The sequence below is a fragment of the Coenobita brevimanus genome, chromosome 102, assembly GCF_032717465.1.
Source record: "Coenobita brevimanus isolate Jiangsu-jjx chromosome 102, ASM3271746v2, whole genome shotgun sequence".
NCBI classification, from domain to species: domain Eukaryota; kingdom Metazoa; phylum Arthropoda; class Malacostraca; order Decapoda; family Coenobitidae; genus Coenobita; species Coenobita brevimanus.
Genome location: NC_137055.1, coordinates 5664946 through 5688375, shown reverse-complemented (window position 1 = coordinate 5688375; position 23430 = coordinate 5664946).

Here is a 23430-nt window from a genome sequence, read left to right as displayed (position 1 = left end):
TCGGGCTTTGCAAAGACACATAATATTCGAGGCGTCCCTATTCCCCATTATCTACCAATCACGTTCAATTAATCAAGCTCAAGGGAAGGGGCTTAACTGCCAAGATAAATTGATTCCCTCATCTTCGTTAGTCCAGTCCGTTAGTGCAGCACATTTTGCACTCCATCGTAGCATCTCCATACGATTTTATTCAGTTTATGAGGAACTGTTAAAACTCTATGCTGAATAAAACCGATTATAGTTGGATCTGATTAAAATACATAATATGTTGTCAGTATACAGAAGTTATTGTTTTGATAATTTGATTACAAAGATTTATGGCCTTGAATTAAATACGCGAAAGGAAACACATTTTTACCTCTTTTTTTTGTTCGTTAAATCTGAGAAGAGAGTACAATGTTTTACCTTTTTTATTGGCTTTCAGAGTAACAGTAAAAAAATTACCGTTTTTTTGTTCATTAAATCTCATAAAAGTACCTTTTTTTTCCCCCTTTTATTAATACATCAGATATTAAGAAAACAAATTCTTTATCATCGTTATCCGGACCTCCTTTCCCATCCTAGGAGAGGCTTCTATATATAAATCTGAGAGCAATAATACAAATTTTTACCTCCTTTGGCCAGTCTATTTGAAATTTCCTATACCTACGAAAGACTTCCGTTCAGCAAGCCAGGCCTCAAGCTGGACTGCTGTTCGTGGCCTAACTTTACGTGAAATAGTCAATTGCCCATTTAATGCTAATCTCGAAGTTGGATCAATGTACAGGGTTAACTTTTCTAAATGTTTACGGAAAAGTTTTCAATATAAATAAGTCGCTTAGTCAATTTACGTGGTGACTACAAACATTAGCATTTTAAACACAATATGCGTACTGCAGATATATAATAGATTTTATTCTTGCTACTGGTGCTGGAGAGGGACGCCTTCATGTGGTGGCACTGATATAACCGCGCAACTCCACTGCCCGGTTATACAAAATGTTCCTCAACTCCCCTCCCAGTCCCTCCCAAAATGGATGATGGGCTGCCATAGAAGGGCAGCTTTTAGCCTGCAGTCCACTGGATTCACGTGTTTAGATGAACTCACGCTACTACTACTACCGTAAACGGCTTCACTCACCTAAGGTGAAACCAAACTGTAAGGATTATTGCAGACTATCCAACCCTCAAGTAGTAAACATTTTATTAGACGAAAAAATCGTGTAAAGATAAGCAAGAATAGTCTATTACAGAAGTGGACGTTCCTCTGGCCACAAGGGGCTAATAGGATTCGTTCCTAATTACAGGCCAATAAAACTAACAACCACCATCACAACAGATAACACCAACATTATCTTCTTACCTGGCTCTACGTTTGCACAGCCTCTTGCCACCACCACTAACATAATCACCACCACCACCAACACCAATACTATCACCACTTCCACCTAAAACTAGCACAATCACCACGAACATACAACACCACCACTATCACCACCCACCACCAACACCATCACCAACACAAACACCAACATTATCACCACCACCACCAACACCAGCACCATCACCACCGACACAAAAACCAACACTATCACCACCAACACCAGCGTTACCACCTACCCACCACCAACACCAACACTATCACCACCAACACCAATACTACAACCACCACCATCAACACCATCACCACCAACACCAACACTACCACCACCAACAACACCACCAACACCAACACTACCATCAGCACCTCTAACACCAGCACTATCACCACCACTAAGGCCATCATCACAACAACAGCCGTCATCACAACACCACCACACTTCTCATCACGCCCTAATCTTATCCAACCATGGTTTAAACTGATCCCAGGAAATTTGTTGTTGTGGTGTAGGTGAAGAAGAAGAATTAAAAAAGCAGGATCATAATATAGCACAATGAAAAAATCAGCCACCGCTAAAGTTGACACCTGCATTCATTTAAGTTAATAATGAAGGCCACGAAAAATATTATACCACTTTCACAATTCACTGCGATAGTTCAGTTTTATGTATTGCCTTACGAGAATATGATAAGTACGTTTTGGATAATAACTCTTGACCCTTACGTTCCTGTGATCTATGGCACAAATAAATGTCATAAAGAAAGCAAAATTATAGTACAGTAAGCAGAAGAAATATAATAATAATAATAACAATAATAATAATTATTATTATTATTATTATTATTAATATTATTATTATTATCATTATTTTTATTATTATACACCTCTAAAGCTCCAGCGCAGAAATGTAATTACAGCTAGTAATAACCTGATAATAATAATAATAATAATAATAATAATAATAATAGGGCACAGACAACTGAGATTACAGCAGACGACGATATATGAAACTATCCAGTATCATCTTTTCCGTATACCACTGAGCTCTGCTAATTATGCAAATCCGTACTCGAAAGACCATTAATTTTTAGGGCTCTGGATTACAGGTTCGAACACCAGAAACGAACCGAGTAAGATGAAGGCTCAGGATGCCTAATACTTATCGACGGAACTTGGAGTCATTGAGGCAATCAGATTCCTAAGCCACACTCTTCCCCTTGGAACACTAAAAACCACAGAATTTCTCCAAGAGTACAGCTGGGGGAGAAGCGGGACATAGAGTGAGGCAAACTGAGAGGTTGTTCTCGTACAGCTAGGAAGCTTACTAACACCTCTTCCTAAACAATCAGTTTTGCTTATATCTCTTTAATGTCCTCTTCTGTCATTCAAATTACTCATCTGTATCATCATACTCGGCATAATTAATCTCATACAAAAAGGGTATTAACTCAGTGATGCTCCAAAAATAAATCGCATATGGAATAGATGCTAGGGAGCTTCCTTTAACTGACAAGTAAACGGACGCAGGTCAAGAATGGAAGAACATACAGATTACATAACTCTTTTGAAGGCCTCGGATAAGTGACATTATTTTTTCAACTCTTTTAATCAGACGACGTAATATCAGTTTTATTTTTCTTTTCTCTCGGACGACAATATTCACTTTGGGAAAGACATTTCGAGCTGAGGGGAAGTCACTCTGTAGGCTCCATCTTTAATTCCTTATTCTTAAGCCATTTGTCCTACTTAATTTGAATAAAGTCGTCTGGAAGAAGCAAAAACAAAAATCTAGTTAGCTAAACGGGTCAACAGGCACTCTCATTAATAGTTCTCTCTCTCTCTCTCTCTCTCTTTTACTTGATTAATTTCTTTTACCTTGATATCCAATCCAAAAATTACAGTATCATCATTTAGTATTCTACTCAGGTACTACATTCTCTCTTCTTACTACAAGCGCTTCAACTTAGCCATTCACAACATTTAATAACCATATACACATTAGTTTGCATATTTCCCAATGAAGGAAGAAGAAGTGAATCAGCTAAGTAGAGAGCAATGTACGATTTGTATCCCAGAAAACAAAAAGAAAACATACCAGTGAAAGAATGACATGGATCCGGGTGCCTATTTTCCGGGTGTCTGGGTATGGGAGATGTTAAATAAAGAGATCTCGGGTGTGGATAATACGTAGTGAGAAAGTCTCCCGATGTTGCCCACTTATGAGCACAAAAGACTGACAATAGAGGAGGTGGGTGAATCGATATAGAGGCGGCCTGCAGTCCTGATGGACCCAGGTTCGAATTCGGCAGGGGCAGGGAACAGTTTAAGGATTTGAATTTCATAAAAAGCAGACTTTCCTGATCTATCAGATGACCTGCCGACATGTCGTAAAAATACTCCCGCTAATGCGAATACACAAGTCCTGTATGAGACAGCCCTAGCATGTATTCAGTATGGACGGTGGGTGTTAACGCCGAAGTGGTGACATTTGGAGGTGTACGAGGACTACTGGGCCTTGGGATAGGCTGTTGCCCCCGAGATACAGGCCTTGAAGCCTTTGCCCAGAGTCGGACACCTTAAAAAAAAAAAAAAATGAATAACATAAGCGTCTGGTATTTGGAGATGAATTATGTGTGTGTGTGTGTGTGTGTGTGTGTGTGTGTGAAAAGTAATGACAAAACACAATAGTCTTTTTACTTATCCTGGCCTAAACTTGCCATCTTTCTTAAATGCTGAGCTGGAACAAGAGATTACCACTAGAATACAGTACTAGTCACGAAGAAGTGCCATGGCAAGGATGCAGACCTTTTGCATTGTCTTATTCTCCGAGCCATTCAAAGTTGCAAAAGGAAAAATTCTGGGCCAGCTTAAGGTAAAAGGACCACAGAAAAATACTGTTAGCTCTTGACACTGGAAAATGGTACCATGTGTCTGGACTGTGACTACAGGCTCAGATAGGATTACATCTAGCACTCCAAGAAAGGGTGTTTTGCCAAGTATTTGCCAGGAGAATCCTGAATTGTAACTCAAAACCCATGCACACTATTTAAACTGCTGCTTCACAAACTGCAGGCACTGTGGAAAGTCTTTTGGTTTGGATCTAAGAGTTGGTACAGCAAATTTCAGTAGTTGTTTCTGTATATATATATATATATATATATATATATATGAGCCTCAGTGGTAAAGTGTGAGTTTTCTCACACTGGAGATCGAGGGTTCGCGCCCCGTCAGGGTAATAAACTTTGGAAGCGTTCTCCCGGCCATGTACTGCTTTGGCGGACACCAGGGGTGCTGTGGTTGAACCAGTGTCGTATGTTTGCACCAAGTCGGCTTGCGTGGGCCGATTACACTTGGTTCACAGACTACACACATCCAAAGCCACTACAATACTACAATTACACTTACAAGCACTTATCCTACATATAATCTCTACCAGACAGCCTAAGCCACTTAGTAGAGATACATTGGCTGTATCGTCCCTACATCGATCGGAATAGGCAGGTCCTGCAGTGGATACTTAAACGGCTCATGATGATGATTACACACACACACACACACATATATATATATATATATATATATATATATATATATATATATATATATGTGTGTGTGTGTGTGTGGTTTTAATTACAAAACCTTGAGGAGAATGAGGAATTGAGCGTCAGGCCGATATTTAATCTCACTGAAGGATCTGGTACGAGAAATACAAATGAACTGAAGTAGTCACGAGGAAGAATGGAAATGATGAGAGTGGAAAAGTTGCAGGAGAGGATGAGAGGAGGAGGTTTAGTGAAAAAGTTGTTGGGAAGTTAACTCCTGGCTCTCTGACTCACTCTCAGCTGAATGGAATCGTTTGACAATGAGTGGAAGATTATGCTAGAGAATGTTAACAGTAATAATGTTAACTCTCGGACTAATGTGACTCAATAATCGATAAAGAAAAAAGTCTGACGTTAGCTAAACTACAAAATGATCATGATACCCCGAGAGCGTAATATATATATATATATATATATATATATATATATACAGTTGACCACACATGAATTTGGGACAGTCTTTGTGAATTGAAGGTCTAGTTACAATTTCTGACGTTCATGCATCACAAGTACATGAATGATTATTTCACCTAATATATGGCATCTCCATTCACTCATGTCAGTGCCACGAACAAATATGTGATTATGTCAAGGTTGCCAAGTGTACCAATGCTTGGCGTCTGCTACACGCTGATACTGTCCTTGGTTCATTCCGTCTTAGTGCTGAAATATTATTCAGATCTCTGTATTAGATTTTGAAACACTCATAATTGTTATGCCTCCACACACCTACTGTATGGTGGAGAAGGCATTAAGTGATTGGTCTTGCCGTACGTGCGTTCGCGCGTGCGTGAAAGAGTCCGTAACTCTCTTGTGGGCGCGATATCTCCTGAACCCATCGACGGATTTCCGCCAAACTTTTGTCAGTTATGGGGTATGAAATGATGACCTGACTAGGTGGGCTAGGTCAAGCGGTAAAAGGTCAAGGTCAATCGACTTACTTTTATCCTTGGGGCGCGATACTTCCTGAACCCCTTCGACGGATTTCGACCAAACTTTTGTCAGTGATAGAGTGTGAAGGGGACGATGAACTAATTAGGCCAACAAGGTCAATGGGTCAAAGGTTAAGGTCATATGGGTGTGGGCGCGACATTTCCATAACGCCTGGACAAATTTCGACGAAACTTTTGTCGGTGATACAGTGTGAAGGGATGATGAACTGATTAGGTCAGCATTGTCAAGGGGTCAAAAGAGTCGACTTAGCTTATCGGTAATATCATTTCAACCCATAATGAACCCTGTCATGAAGGTTGTATGATGAGTCCGTGAACTAGGCTTGGCAGAGGCATACTGAGCGATGCTTTGCGTAAACAGCTCGGAGCCTGAGTTCTCGGTGTTTTATTTCAATGTACAGTATATTATACTCCATAAATATAAAGTAACCACCCTAAATTAAATCGCTCATACATAATATTATGTTGATGTTTACTGAGGAATATTGAACCTACATCATCTGCAATCTCAGTGGTGAAAGCAGTGTTCCCATGGCACCACAGAAAAGAAAAAGAAAAAAAAAAAACGAACTTGCGTTCCAATCTACCAACATTTATGGTCCATGTCGGGATGAATAGTACTTTTTTTTTTCTTTTTTTTTAAGCGTCTGACTCAGGGCATAGACTTTTATTGTCCCTTCCTTGAGGCCCAGTAGTCACCTTCACATGTCACCATAATGGCACCCATCGTCCATAATGAATACCTGCTAGGGTCTGAGTAGCATATGGTAAAGATGCGATATTGTTGAAAAAGTAAAAAGAGTCAGATAAAGGCCCGTACTCTTGTCGGTTAGAGAGCTCCCTAACACCTGCTCTTAAGAGATTTACTTCGCTAATTACTCCTTACGATCCTCTTCTATGTCATTTAAATAATTCAAATATCACCATACGCAGCATAAGTAATATACAAATTTTTAGATCCATCCAAATATAAATCGCTAAGAAAGCTGTGCTAGGGAGCTTCCTTAACAGACGGGACTACAGAACATAGATTTTAGCTTAAGTCCACTCCGACAAGATGTTCCTTTGACGCATTTTTTTCAAAGTCCAGACAATTATATTCAGTTTAAGGGAGGCTTTTCAAACTAAAGGGGTTAGATATAAGTCATAAATCCATTCACTTAAACACTTTTCCCTAAACTCCATGAAATACCAACATGCACGCACGTAAGCACACACACACACACACACACACACACACACACACACACACACACACACACGTACGCACGCACATAACTACAATATATAGAGAGAGATAGATAGATAGATAGATTTAGATATTATATAAATAGACAGGCAGAAATAGAGAGCGAGAGACAGACAGACAGAAAGACAGATTGATGAGTTGATGGGTAGACATATAGATAGATAGATAGATAGATAGACAGATAAATCAATAGATAGATATAGAAGATAGATAGATAGATGAATAGTTAGATAATGATAGATGGACAGATAGACGAGCAGAAAGATAGCTACAGATACAATATATTCTCTCACGCCATGCCCAGCAACTAAGTTATTCCAGTAGCAAAACCCGTTCGTTACATCCAAGTAGCGTTCTCCAGCATACTCATTAATAGTAATTGCTTTTGTGGGTACCAACGGCCAAGCAAAACAACAGTTGAATTAATTGGGATGCCACAACGACCAAACAAACGTACTGGCTTATGGATATTAGATGGGGGGGGGAGAATTTAATATGTTACCCCGTAAGTAATATTACATCTTTCTGACCATTAGTGCCAAGAACAACACAGAAAATTGCTGTGCTAGATAAAACGTTAACTCCTGCATCCCAAAGGGTCTTCCCCAAGGTGAATAAAATTGTATGACTTTGGCAAGAACATATACAAAGTACAGCCGCTTTCATAAGCAGGGATACACATCGGTTCATATTATCAAATGTAGTGGTCCATTGGCTGATGATATGTGCATCTGTTTCACTTACTTCCTATGCACTGATCATCCTACCAGGCAATACTGAAAATTGTTTTACATCTGACCAGCAGCGGACACGACGTATATAAAACAGGTAGGTGTTATCCTTTTCTATGAATGCGCTTGTACAACTACGGGCCTAAGAAGCAAACCGACATTGTAATCACTGTAATCAATTGGGAGGGTCCTTCCTGAGCCAAACAAACTGATCAGAAACAATCAAAAAAAAAAAAAAAACAGTGCAACACATGCGACATCCAATGGGCTTAAGTGCTGAATATTTGATTTTTCCATGTGTCCTTCACCTTTCCGCAGCTATTCTCAAAATCGACTAACTTCATACTTGCCTCCCACAACTCCTCTATCAAGTTTGTTCCAAATCGGACCAAAATTTATATCAAGTTGATCTTTCCCTATGACTTTGACATTTGACGTTTCACTCTAACCTTCACCTTCGAGTAATTGTTTTCAAAAACAAATTCCCTTAACTTTGCCTTACCTCGAAACCTTCCACATATTTGCTTTAAAACGGAAAAATATTTATTTCAGCTGACCTTGTCATGTGACTTTGACCTATTTCTGAAAAACAGTTGGTCACTGCCTTGGTATATCCTCCAACCTTCCCACCAAATTTGGTCAGAATCATATAAAACTGTTTCACTTTATTTCGTTTACAGACAGACGAGTCAAACTTTGGCTTTGTGCTTTGATCTTGACTTTGACTAATGGTTCTCAATACTGAACTGCTTTGTTCTTGCCTTATCTTCAACCCTTCTGTCAGAATTAGTCAAATTCAGATAAACACAAAGTCTAGTTCTGTGACCATAACGTGTGACCTACTGTTCTAAAGAAAAAGTCAACCCCCTGCATCACCCTGAACCCTGTCAGAAAGTCTGCCTAATAAAACTGCCTTAGTTATTTTCACACACACACACACACACACACACACACACACACACACACACACACACACACACACACACACACACACACACACACACACACACACACACACACACAGATACTCACACGTCGGACAAAACATCACCCGTTCTAGGTTCGCGAGCACAAGTGTAAGACACCAATGTACTGTGAAGGTTAATTAATTTTCTCAACATCCGTCAACGTCAGCTTCAATACAGACACAAAAGAGGTCACTCGCGTCCCTCTCAAATTGCACTGTCAAAATGATCCCCCGAATCGACCTCACCCGTCACTTTCCAGAAATCACTGCTATTGTAAATATGACGTCATTATACTGAGATGGTTGTTTCAATGTTCTCAACGCCAGTCAACATCAACATCAATTCAGACATACAAGGAATTACGCACACCCTCTCAAACTGCAGTATCAACATCGTGGCCTAAGTCAACCTCTCCCTTCACACACCACAACGCACCACTATTGTTCCCTGGACTCTCATGAAAGCTACATTCACCGCTCCCACAAGACGTGTTGTTCATGAGATGACTGGAGGTGCAGCAGAGTAACGGAGGAAGGCACAGAACTAAATGGGGGATGGACCAGATTAGCTTCATGGGGGAAGACACAGAACTAATTTAATGAGGAAGGCACAGAACTAAGTTAGTGGGGAAGGCACAGAACTAACTAAATGGGGAATGCACAGAACTAACTAATGGGGAAGGCACTGACCTAACAAATGGGAAAAGGCACTGAACTAACTAAATAAGGGAATGTACAGAGCTAACAAATAGAGAAGGAACAGAACTAACTAATGGGGAAGACAAAGAACTTCCTAATAGGGAAGACACAGAACTAACTAATGAGGAAGACAAAGAACTAACTAATGGGGAAGGCACAGAACTTACTAATGAGGAAGGCACAGAACTAACTAATGAGGAAGGCAAAGCACTAACTTAATTAACCTAACTTAAACTAATCTGGGGAAAGGCATACAAATCTTGTGAATGACACAGGATTCTGGGTGATGGCACAGAAAAATAAGGTAAAAAAAATGATGATGACACAAAATAATGGGCACGGGGCAAAATACATAAAGAGAGGAAGAACAGAATTCCGTGCATAGAATAACGGCGGATGTCACAGAAAAATGAGGATGTCAAAGCATAATTAGGACGGTAAAGAATAATGAGGCTGACACTGAATAATAGGATGGCACAGAGTAATGGGGGAGAATAACGAGGAACTCACAGAATAAGGGAGATGGCACAGATACTGAAGATGCACAGAATAATGGAGTGGCACATTATATTTTGGATGACAAAATAAAAGGGGAGGTACATGATAATGGGGATGGCGAAGAATAAAGGGAGAGGCAGAGAACAATATAGGTGTCAAAGAATAATTGAGGATAGAAACAGAATAATGAAGAAGGCATAAATAATGGGGATGCACAGAATAATGGAGATCGCGCATAATATTGGGAGATATACAGAATAAAAGGGAAGACGTAGAATAATAGGAAAGTCGCGGAATAATGGGGAAGGCACAGAATAATGAAGAGGGCACAGATACAGGGGAAGAGACATACTGTAACATTCGTGATGCACAGAATATTGAGGGAGACACAGAATAATGGGGACAATAATGGACCTGGCTCAGTATATAGATGGCACATAATATTGAGGATAACAGAGAATAGTTTTGCAAGGATGATACAAGGTCACAGAGAACTTAGCACATCAAGATTCTCATTCATGAACCGGTTGGAGTTTCACTTGCTTCTAACATTACTTAGTTATAAATTTGTCTTGTGTAATTACCAAGTATTTTACAACCAAACCGCAATAAACCAAAAAAAAAAAAAAAAATGAATAAGAAAACAGTTAACTGAAAAGTAAAAACTGAACATGAAAAAAAAAAAAAAGAAACAAAGACAGTTATTAACTTCTAAGCATTTTCTTACGATTGGTCATCTCGCTCTTGTTCTCATGACTCACTCTCAGCTGAGTAAAACTGTCTGGCGTCAGCTTTAGGAGAATTCTTGAGCTGTTCCTTTCGTATGATGGTTAAGTGTGATATTAATAAAGGTCCCATGATTTACTCTTAGCTGAATAAAATCGTCTGGGGTCAGCTGTGATTGAATACTGGAGCTCCTTGATCATAAGTGGGGTACTCATTTTAATATGATGACGCGATTTTATTTTATTCATGTTACATTCAGACTATTTTTCAGCTCAGAGAGAGAAATCAAGTTGTGAAGGGGTTTGTGGAGACAGTATCTAACCCTTTCACTACAGACGAGTTCTCCCAAATTGACAAAACCGTCTGGAGTCAGCACGTATACCAATGAATTGTGTCACTAAGTTGGAGTGAAGGTCCATTATAAATACTCAGCCAGATTTCTGCAAGACAGTCGGCACAAAAACAGGATAATAAAGCAACCACTCAGTACACGTCCCACACCATTCTACACTTACCAGCCTTGTTCCCACCTCGTTAATATTTAATGAGGCCGCACACCCACACTATCACAGACACCCGCTAATTAAGTCACACATCCGCCTTAAAGAGCTTTGGCGCCTAATGATGCCATATTCAGGCGACCAGAGTTCACCACTGAATGATACGGGGCAAAGTGGCATAATTAATAGTTGCCCTGATCAGCCATAATTTCATAATCCATGTAAATATTGCTATCGTAGTTACACTGTTTTGGTCATCACGTCTCCTCTTCCTCCTCCTCGTCGTGCTACTGCTGCTGCTTACAGGGTACTTGTTCAGCCACATGTAGAATACTGCAACACTAACTGGGATCCACACACTCACAGATCCATTAATATATTAAATTTTGAGGCCTCAAAAAGCAATGCAACTGTAAAAGACAGATCATGCTACATCAGTCACTTTGCAAAAACAGACATCAACCAGATCCCATGCATTAAGGAGAGAGATACAGAGATAACAAATGGCACGCATATTTCACACAACTTATCTGACACAGACAATGGCTTTTATTTACATCCCGTCCATTAGACGTTTTACTCGAGGCAGCCACAACATAAAATACCACAGATGTCAGGTGAGCATTAACATCATCACACACTCATTTTCCCTATTCTTCCGAGAGTCTGGTCATCTTCCATCTCCAGCAGATAATAGCTTGGCCCTTGGCACTTAGAAAACGAGAATCGCCAGTCATTATATTCCTACCCTTAACCCTTTAATTTCCCGTACATTATGTTCCCCATGACCAGCCTTCCATGGGTCCCTAAATCAAGAACAGTAAGAATACCTCTCTGATCTCAACTGCAGCCCAGCAATGCCTTCTAAGGTGCGGTTATGACTTTAGCTGAAAAGCCACATCCGCCACCAGCAAACCTAATACGACCAGCACACTAAAACAAACACCACTGTGAACAGAACCTAGTTTACCAACATCACAGTAAACATAAAGCTAAATTCGCATCGCAGACCACACAGGAGCTACATCACAGCAAACGCAAGAAAAACTACCAATGCAAATGGAATTACAAGCAAAATTACCAATATCTCTGCAAATTCAATAACTAAATTACCAACTTCACATAAAACACTTGAGTTAATTTTTCAACATGAATATAAACACATTAAATTACCAGTATCACTACAAACATTAGCCAGATTGCGAACATTACTGCAAAAACAAGCTAAATTAATAGCACAGAAAAAAGAAGGGGAAATTATTAAAATTCCTGCAAACACAATCAAAATTAACATCACTGCACAAACAATATTATCATCACTGCCAACACAACCCCAACTATCAGTATGCTACATGGCCAACACAGCTATTGGTAACATTACTACAAACACAAAGCCAATTATGAGGACATGTCCAGCACAGTCATTACCCACACATCTACAGACTAAACCCTTATTACCAGCCCATACACACAACTGCCATCCAAGTAATTACAATCACCCACTTCTACATTAGAGAATTGTGAAGCTACGCTCGCCATATTATTTCACGGCCATTTTACCCGAATTAAAATAAATGAACACTTGGCAAAAAGTACCTGAACAATTGAATATGATATTTTTAATACGGTATGCAATACGGCTTCTTTCACCTAGGCATGGATCTTAATTAGCAAATGCAAATCGACTGGGTTCAGAGTCTAAAGTTGGTACTTGTGAATCCTTTATTACTGATGAATGTATCAGAGTAGCTGCCAATGATTTTGTTCAGCTTAATAAAAACCTACTGGGATTGAAGAGTTATTTTCAGGAAGAACAAGTGACACCGAAAGATTCTGAGCTCTCCTTAACATACAGTATCATCCCGGCAAATAAAATGTAAATAAGGTACGGTCAACTAGCCACTTGCATGTTTTGAGATACATGGAAGAAATATCGATGATGATAATTATCGTAGTATTAATACAAAACTCATTTAAAATATGATAATATTGTGTTAAAATAGCTTTGACGTCATGTTATAGACAGTACCTGCTGAACAACCATGTGTTCCCAATTGGCTATAAACAAGAAAACAAGGAAAGTACAACATCGACCCTCCATCTTTTCACAGTTTGAGAAAATGCTTATTATTTTTCTAACATACTGCTAAGTCGAAGATAACATAGCTCAGCAAGTACTTGATATTATTTCAAAGCTGTTTTAAAAGCGATTTATGCTATCACTGCGAAAATAATCAGTGCCGATATGCTTTTTTTTTTTCTTTTTTTTATAGGAGAAAGCAGAAACCGAAGGCTGAGCCCGCATGAACGTTCCTTGCAAGAAAAAAAAAACAATACAAAAGACAGCCAAATTAAAGATCCTTTCATTTCGAGATCCCTGGACACACTGCGTTTGAAATACTGGAGATCATAGGAAGTAGGATATACAGACAGAGGGAGACAGTTCCAGAGTTAACCTGTTGCATAAATGAAGGACTGGGAGTAACGGTTAACACTTGCATTAGAAAGTTGGACAACAAAGGGATGAGAATTTGTTGCCAGACGGGTGCTACGCGCCCGTCGTAGAGGTGGAGGAATGCATGCAGACAGTTCAGAGGAGCAGTGACCATTGAAGTAGCGATAGAAAAAAGATAAAGATGCTACAGTGTGACGAAGAGACAAAAGTTGAAGGGAGCCAGTAAGACGAGGAGAGTTGGTGAGACGAAAAGCCTTTGACTCCACCCTATGAAGAAGAGCTGTATGTAGGGAGCCTCCCCACACATGAGAGTTGTACTCCACACACGGGCGAATAAAACCCGTGTATAAAGTCAACAACTGTGCAGGGGTAAAGAAGACACGGAGTCGGCTAAGCACACCTAGTCTCTTGGAAGCAGATTTTACAAGAGATGTAATATGATCTTTCCAAGATAAGTCCCGTGTGAATGAAACCCCAAGCATGTTCAAGGATGATGCAGGATTGAGCTGGATATTATGAAACATTAGTGAGTACTACTTTGGAAGATTTAGACGGGTTGATAGGTGCAAAAACTGAGTCTTTGATGCATTAAAAACAACAAGATTATTTTTGCCCAGGTCAGAGATACAAGCCAAGTCAGACATTAGGTGTGCCATAGCCTCATCCCTTGTTTGTTGAAGTAACTGCTGAGATGGACGTTGGGGGAACCGAATGGGAAAGTGAGGAGTGGAATCATCAGCGTACGAGTGGATGGGGTCAGATGTACAACTTAGATCACTGATGAATAAAAGGAAGGGAGTTGGTGATAGGACAGAGCCTTGAGGAACACAACTGTTGACAGATCTTTGAGAAGAACGATGGCCGTTTACAACAGCAGCTATAGAACGACCAGAAAGGAAGCTATAGATGAAGGCACAGATAGAAGGATAGAAACCGTAGGAGGGCAGTTTGGAAATTAAAGATTTATAACAGACTCGATCGAAAGCCGAGATGTCAAGTGCAATGGCAAAGCATTCGCCAAAGTCCCGAAAGGAGGATGACCAGGAGTCTGAAAGGTAGGTGAGAAAATCGTCAGTGGAGCGTCCCTGACAGAACCCATACTGACGATCAGAAAGAAGGTTGTAATAGGAAAGATGCTTTAAAATTTTTCTGTTAAGAATAGACTCGAAAACTTTTGAGTCACAGGATGTTAAAGCAATTGAACGATAATTAGAGGATTGGAAATGGTCACCCTTCATTGGGACCGGCTGAATGAGAGCAAACTTCCAGCAAGAAGGAAAGGTACAAGCTGAAAGACAAAGGCAAAGAGTTTACCTTGGCAGGGTGTAAGCACAGAAGCACAGTTCTTGAGGACAACAGGAGGGACTCCATCAGGCCCATATGCCTTGTTATTACTGAGGCCAGTGACGGCAGAAAATACATCAGCTGAAGAAATTTTAATGTCAGCCATGAGGAAGTTAGAGGGGGGAGGTGAGGAAGGAACAGCACTGGAATCATCTAAGATGAAATTGAAGGAGAAAGTCTGAGCGAAGAGATCTGCTTTATCAGTAAAAGAAATAGCTACAGCGTCATCAAAGTAGAAAAGAGGAGGGAAGGATGATGAGGTAAAGTTGTTAGAAAGGTTTTTGGCAAGGTGCCAGAAGGAGCAGGAAGAATTCCAGTTGGAGAGTTGTGAGCATTTAGTATGGATGAAATTATTTTTAGCAGAGCGAAGAACATAATAAAGATGTGCTTCAGGGATGGGTTGACTCAAATACCTTTTATATGCCCTCTCCTTCTTGCGGACAGCATTAGAACAAGCGTGATTAACCCGCCACGTCCAGAGCTATTTCTTACCTCCAACACCCCCCTAATCCCGAGCTATTTTGGAAACAAAAATTTGGGGCTATAACCTCCGCTTTTGGTGAGAAACGTCGAAAATTCATAGAGAAATCACTCACCTGAGGTTTAAAATACTCGATACAGGTAGCAGTACCTCTTTACCTTAATGGGTTTTCTATCAGGCTGGCCCCAAAGGAAACGACTTCTATGGGAGGGGAACTATTTCACACCACTCATAAACGGTATTTATTTATTTAGTACGAATTTATATGTAATATGAGAGTATATTGGTTTTCAAACAGTAATATAGGCATTATAAGCATTGTCTCACTCACTAACTCATCAACATACCTGACCTTTTTTTGGCAATATTACCTGATCATCATTTCTGACTGTTTCTTCCTCTAATGCTATGTAAACTTTGTCCTCCACATTGTCATCAACTGGGGAATCACTTTGGCCCTGAATGTCTTTATTGGCCAGGTCACTGGTAACAGGTGAATTGCTGAGACAAAGGAGTGCGTGGGGGGGGGGGAAGTTATGCGGTGTAAGGCATTGTCCCTGCCTGGCATCTTGTAGAGGAATAGAGGAAGGTGTCCCGCGTAAACGTACCAAAAATCATGCGCAAAAATTGAAAATTATGCAAATTATGAACCTTGCAATTGCGCAATGTATCAGTACGTCTATGGGACTATTTGTGACAAAATGTTGCGACGCACCCATACGTCGATGGGATGCCTCGGGTTAAACCAAGGCATTCTTGCATTCGTCAAAGGATATGAGAAAAGAATGTATGCTTCCATGCCTGAGAGAATAACCTCCATAATGCACAAAGCACACTCAGATGGCTCCCGGCTATGGAAGCAATATAATTATTCCAGGGAAAATCAAAGAAGTACTGCCTGAGGGCCTCCCAATCTGCAGCTACAAAGTGCCACAGACAACGTTTCTTCGGAGGGTCTGCAGGCCGTACTGGAGTGATAGGACAGGTTAAAGTAACAAGGTTATGATCGGAGGAACCCAACGGAGAGAAAAGATTAACAGTGTAAGCAGAAGGATTAGTTGTAAGGAAGAGGTCAGGTATGTTGGAACTCTCTCCAAGGCGGTCAGGGATACAGGTAGGGTGCTGTACAAGCTGCTGTAGGTCATCAAGGATATAGAAGATGATGGCTTGTTCACCAGGTGGATCAGTGAATGGAGAGGAGAGCCAAAGGTGGTGGTGAACATTGAAATCTCCTAGAATGTGTTTCATCGTAGAAGTAAGATAGTCAAAGAATTGATAGTCAGTAGAATTAGGAGATAAATAAACAGCGCAGATATATTTAGTCAGAGAATGACAGGAAAGCCGAAGCCAGAGAGTAGAGAACTCAGAAGAACCAAGTTCAGGAACACGAGAGAAAGATACATCGTTGCTTACATCTACGCAACATCCACCTATGGCTTTGAGATGAGTATGAAGAAAGTAGAAGGATAAAGGATTTGCTGTCAGTTGCCTCAGACAGCTGGGTCTCAGTAAGGAAGAGAAGGTGAGGTTTAGAGGAGAGGTGGTGTTCGACAGAGAGAAAGTTAGAGGAAAGGCCGCGAATGTTGCAGAAATGAAGAAATGAGTACGTGGATCCAGCCATCTCAAAGAGTCGTCACCGGGAGAAGGGCGGATGGTGGAGGCATTTATGCCTCCCCCCCCCCTGGGGACTCCGAGGCAATGTTGTAGTGCGCCATTTTACATTTTTTAATTTTGAAAAGGAAGTGTAGTGTATACTGTGCATGTAGTTTGGTGTTGGTAGTTAGAGAAACTTGTATAGGAGAGCATGCTGGCCTACTCTTTGTGTTACTGAGACTCTGAAAAAGTTCAGGAAAGGGGGAAGGTATATCCTTGTACCTCAAAACTCGCAAGCGGTCAATTACCATATCGATAATAAGATTTATTTTTGTACCAAAGGCGTTATAACAACCTCCAGTGAACAGTTTCTTGCTCTTCCTGGGAAAAACAAGTTATCCAGTTACACCAGAACTAATTGTAAGTTTATGTTCATATTCACAAATGCGCGATGATTTCCCTCTCATAACTAAGACCTACTAATGCAGGAAGAAAACAGTCTTGGATCATTCTTTACTCCTCTTTCTTTTTTTCTCTCTCCCGAAAAGCAATGTCTCATGCTTTCGTCTCGTACCCAGCACTGGTATTAACCTAGAAATATGGGCAGTGTGGAAGCTAACCTGTCGTTTCTACAAAACACAGGACAAAGCAAAATAAAACGCAGCAACAAAGAGAGCTGACCATATATTTTTTTCTGTTTCTTGGTTCTAGTTGTGAATCCCGCACCTGGCTTCCATGATGACCGTCATTTAGTGGGATATTTACACCCACATGCTGCTTATTCATTATTGATTCATTTATTTATTCTGAAGTGCAAAAATATTTGCAGCGAAAAGGAGTCAATAGCACCAAGATCATTAACACTGGAAGGACATCATAGGCACATACTTAAATAATTACCCAAAGAGGGAATAAGCCGGGTCTAGGCCGATACGTCTTTAAAATAATTAAAAACACTCAGTAAATATGGAAAATTCTTTGACTTGACCAACAGATCAAGCGCGCGCACGCGCACACACGCACACGCACATGCACACACGCACACACACACACACACACACACACACACACACACACACACACACACACACAAACTATCCAACATATGAGTATAATTACATTTTAACATTTCATATACTGTCCCGAAAGTGTTCCATCTTATGAGAGAGAGAGAGAGAGAGAGAGAGAGAGAGAGAGAGAGCTCAGTGGTGTATTATTCCTCTACCTAAACAATCCATGGTACTGTAAAATCAGGACACCAACATTTACTGATTGCGTCAACCTCAGGGCCTGTATTCTCGTTTGCTGAGTTAGCTCCCTAATACCTTTACCCATGCGATTTATTTTGCTTATCGCACCTTACTGTCCTCTCCTGTGTCAAATTAATCCTCGTAATTTCGCCATACTCCGCACAAATAACGTACAAAAGGATATTAACCAAACATATCCAGAAATAAATAACTAAGGATGATGTCAGGGAGCTTCCTTACCCATGTAATCCAACGAGAATACAGGCCCTGTAATGTCGCGTTGGTGATGGGATGTTTTGCTGAAGACAGGAATATTTATTTACCCATTTCTTAAGATGATGTTACTTCTTTCTTATTCTTCTTATCTTCAGGCGATGTTATTGAGGTCAGGGAAGATTTTTTTCCCCCAACTTCTGAAGATATCACTTGTTTATTATTCGTACTGTTTTCAGACTATCTTATTAACTTTACGAGATATAGTTCCAACTAAAGAGGGTTAGATTTACATTAAACCCCCTGCTATACGACAGATTTGTCTAAATTAATAAAATGGTTTGAAGGGAGCAGGAATCAAGGAGAAAAACCGTCATTGTACTGAAGGAGCGGAAGAAATGTTGATAAGCTGACTGTAAATGGGGAGAGAGTTACCGGGTCCTCTCCATAGCCCAAACCCGTTCAATTTAATGTTTTTTATGTTCATGCAACCTTCACACGATCTCAGTAGGCTTTAAGGAAACTATTTCGAAGAAGAGGAGTTACAAATACCGCTCATTATCCTCTTCCCTACAGGAAATCTTCCTTAATCTTAGTAAAGTCTTCTGTAGGCAGCAAGACAAAGCTTTAATAAATGCGAAATAATCTAAAGCATTCTCAAAACAATGATCATCAGTCAGTGCAGAGTAAACCAGCTTACCAGACCTCCCTACATTTAACCCACTACTTGAGGGAATATTCTAATCTACAAACCCTGTGTTCTAACCTGAAGATTCCTAACGCCTCTCAGCTCAGTTGAAGGCCATGCGTAATCACATTTACTAATACCAAGGAGACTGAGTTCTACTTCATGTAGAAAGGTAATCGAAAATCACGCAACCAGACCTTAGTATCCAAGTTATAGGAGTGGCCCAGTTCCATCAGGTACAAACAAATGAACTATAGTTTGTGTTACCTGGGGTCTTTGGGTATTCTCTCCATTAAATAGCCTGTGTGAAAGATAATACTTGCTCACGATCGTGTCTGTTTCTCTATCTTTGTTATATATATATATATATATATATATATATATATATATATATATATATATATATAGAGTACCCTCGCGTCCAGTATGGTATTTTTGTCAGACAGTACTACACGCTGGGCTAAATCCGTATTGGACAAACAACAGACTTTATGGGAAAAATGAATTATGTCAGACAAACCTAGACAAAGTCCCCTCCCACCGATAAAGAAATCAGCTTAACAACATTTTGACAAACTAAGATTTTACCATCCATTAAGTGAATGGTGCTTAGCTTTTGGGGAAGGGGGAGCTGCTTCCGAGGCTGTAGGAGGTCCTACTGACCCCCTGCATGAGGGCCTTCAGGATCCTGAGGAGGCCTCTCTGCCTCAACCTCCTTATAAATCCGTCATAGTCACACACTGACACATTGTCGTCGTCGCCATCAGGGGCAAGTGCTGCTGCTCTTGCCTGTTGTTGAGGTTCCCCCAAGGCTCTCCTCTCATCATCTCGACACTCAAAGCACCTTGTTGAAGACGGTCTACCTCCTCCGAAGTGGTGCCCGTGCAAATCCACATAGAACCAGACACTGACTTCCACATTAGCTAACACCTTCTGGCGGCGCACTTCGGTGGTATCCTTGTTCAATTCCTCCTTCAGTATCTCCACAGAGGCATGTAAGATGCCCGCGGGTAGTAATACTGGACGCAGTACGTCAGTACTAGGGAAGAACTTCTTTGATTTGGCCCACTTTGAGGAACCGATCCGTACTAGCCCAACAAATTCGTATTAGAGCATTAAATTATTTCATTTTTTTGCCGACTGTACTGGACGAAAATAGTATTGGACAAACGCTTACTGGACGCGAGGGTACTGTATACAAATATAGATAGATAGATAGATAGATAGATAGATAGACAGATAGATAGATAGATATAGATAGATAGATATAACACATTCGTTTGCCTCCTAATCAGATTGTCTGTTATCCCCAACAAAACAACTAACTATATCATATCCTATTTACTCTGGGGACTCGTATATTTAAGTTCTAGGGCTTTTAATAAGGAATATGAGTATCCACAATACGGCAACACTACTGGCAAGACGACTGAATATCTGTGAACAATACTGTAACTAAGCTGATGAAAACTCATGCGGTACGGTTAAGTCAGGGTGGTCAAAAGGGTAGCAGCGCTACAGCCACGAAGGTATGTTTGCTTGTAGATATGCAACTAAATTCCAATCCTTGGCATTATTTTTATTCGATAGCGCCGGGAATCGAAACCTAGTGCAGGTAGCTGGCGAGACTCTACTCGGGTGATTATTCACGTTTTTGTGAGTTTGAAAGTAAAATGAGTACTTAGGGTAACACCAAAGGCAACCTGGATGATGCAGTGGCTTTGTATCACAGGACAGTGAGTAAATAGCCCGCTACAGCTACGGATATGTAAACCACGCCTGAACGTCTCATTGTATCTGCTACATTTTTTTTTTTTTTTTACTTTAACATCTCAAAAAGTTTTTTAGGTTATTGCTTACTTCTGAAAGCTATTATGAATTCTTCAACATCATTCGTGTTGGTATTTATATTTTCATAATCAACCTCTATTATAATCAGCTGATCAGGTCAGGTGCGGGTAAGGGGATAGATTCATTATGATGTGGCAAAGGTAAACCAGCTCTGCTGTCGGGCCGTACAGCTGATGTCGCTGATTGCACTACACAGTTGACCCTCGTGCGGTGTGTTGCGGTGAGGATCTGTTCCCTATCCCCTTGGGGCTAAGATACGAATGAACGTGTGTGTGTGGATGAGTAAATGGGGAGTGTGTCGTCCTGTATCGGCTACCTCCCTTTCTTTGGGGGAAGCAGACTAGGTATATAGATAAATTATACGAGACACCGTTATCCCGAGCACAGACATTCATGGTATGCTGCCCGGCTCTCACCTGAGAGTCCCGGGTTCGATTCCCGGCATATTGGTAATTTCTCTGAAGAATTCATGAGTCATACTGGGTTCCATAATTAAATATACTATTAAAGAAGAAGGAATAGATGTTTATAACAGTATATAAGTTAAAGATAAGCTTAGTACTTTCAATGACTATATTAATCTCAGCATAAATGCTTAGCCAGTACACCAGTGTCTTTTATCAAGACAAAATTTATCAAGGGGAAATGTGTAAAAGAATGGACGCCTCATTCCTCAGGGATTACCCCCCTCCCCTTCCACCTCCAACTTTTATTTTGGGCGTATATCCGCCACTGGCAATCGCAGCAGTTTCTGGTTTATTGCATGTTAGGAGGAAATGTTTGTGCCACCGACTGTGGGTGGATTCTAATTTCCAACAGTAATAAATATTGTGAGATTAACCTCATAGCAAACTAAAATTTTGACGAAATGTGATATTGGAGAACGTTAAATAATTTTCTAGGAATTCCAGTACACAATACGTATAGCTGAATAAACCTGGCGTCTGCACTACGCACGAAGAAAATATATATATATATATATGTTAGTCTTTGAGCAGTAATCGCTAATTTTAAGCTGGCATGATCATATGCACTATTCAGTTATGGGACAGAATACAGTAATGTTTCAGTGTCCCAGTCATTTTCATTATCACCTGTACAGTTAATGTTTATTTCGGAGGTAAGTTTGTTTGTAGATATGCGACTAATTCTATACTTTGGCATTCTTTTTTTTTTTTTTTTGCTTAGTTTTTTTTTTGTTTTTTAAAATAGAAATTTTGCGCACGCGGTACTACTGGGCCAATCTGATGGTCCAGGTTTGGTTCAGAATCATGGCCAGTATGGAGGCGTTCTAGTTAGTTCTGTGCTCCTGCTGTGGCTCCGGTAATGAGATGTGGGAGACAGGTATGTAGTACACCTGTGGAAAAGTTTATACCATTTCTGTAATATGTTTTTACTTATTTGCGATATGAAGCACCAAGGGGTTGAAACCGAAAAAAACGGCTCCTTCAAATAATAAATAAAAATGAACATGAATATTATATCTATCTATCTATCTATCTATCTATCTATCTATATATCTATCTATCTATCTATCTATCTATCTATCTATATATATATATATATATATATATATATCTATATCTATCTATCTATCTATCTATCTATCTATCTATCTATATATATATATATATATATATATATATATATATATAAAACATTATTGGGGAAAGACAGAGAAACGAACGAGGAATATGCATATGGGTTCTTAGCATAAAACTGATAGATGCAGTTCTAAAACTGATAAGCAAATGTGTAGGCAATGACCTAATTTCTCTTCATCATTAAGAAAAGAAATGAGTGAAATATATACGGTTACCCTGAATTTTACAATAGTATAGACAGCATTATAAACGAAGGAAGAGTTTTCTTTAATACCATTCTTTCATGCTGGGCTTCAAAAGTATCCGTCAGAAATTGTGGTCTTGTCTATCCCTTCGTGTTTTTCGTTTGATACAACGTCCTAGTGCACTGAAAACTGGACATAGGGGATGAGAGCATGTTGACCCATGTGTGCACTCAATACTGAAGGTTTACAAAATATAGAGTACAAATGAACATCGTCATCTGTGTAACAGTGAGAGTGGAGAAGTGGCGCAGCAGTGCACTGTAGGGAGAGAAACAGAAGGGAGCCAGAAAAGCAGTGTTCATATTATTACTACTAGTACTACTACTACTACTACTACACACACACACACACACACACACGAAAACCTTAGCAACTGTATAAGACTGAAGAACAGACAGTCTGTTCAAAACGCCCTAGTACC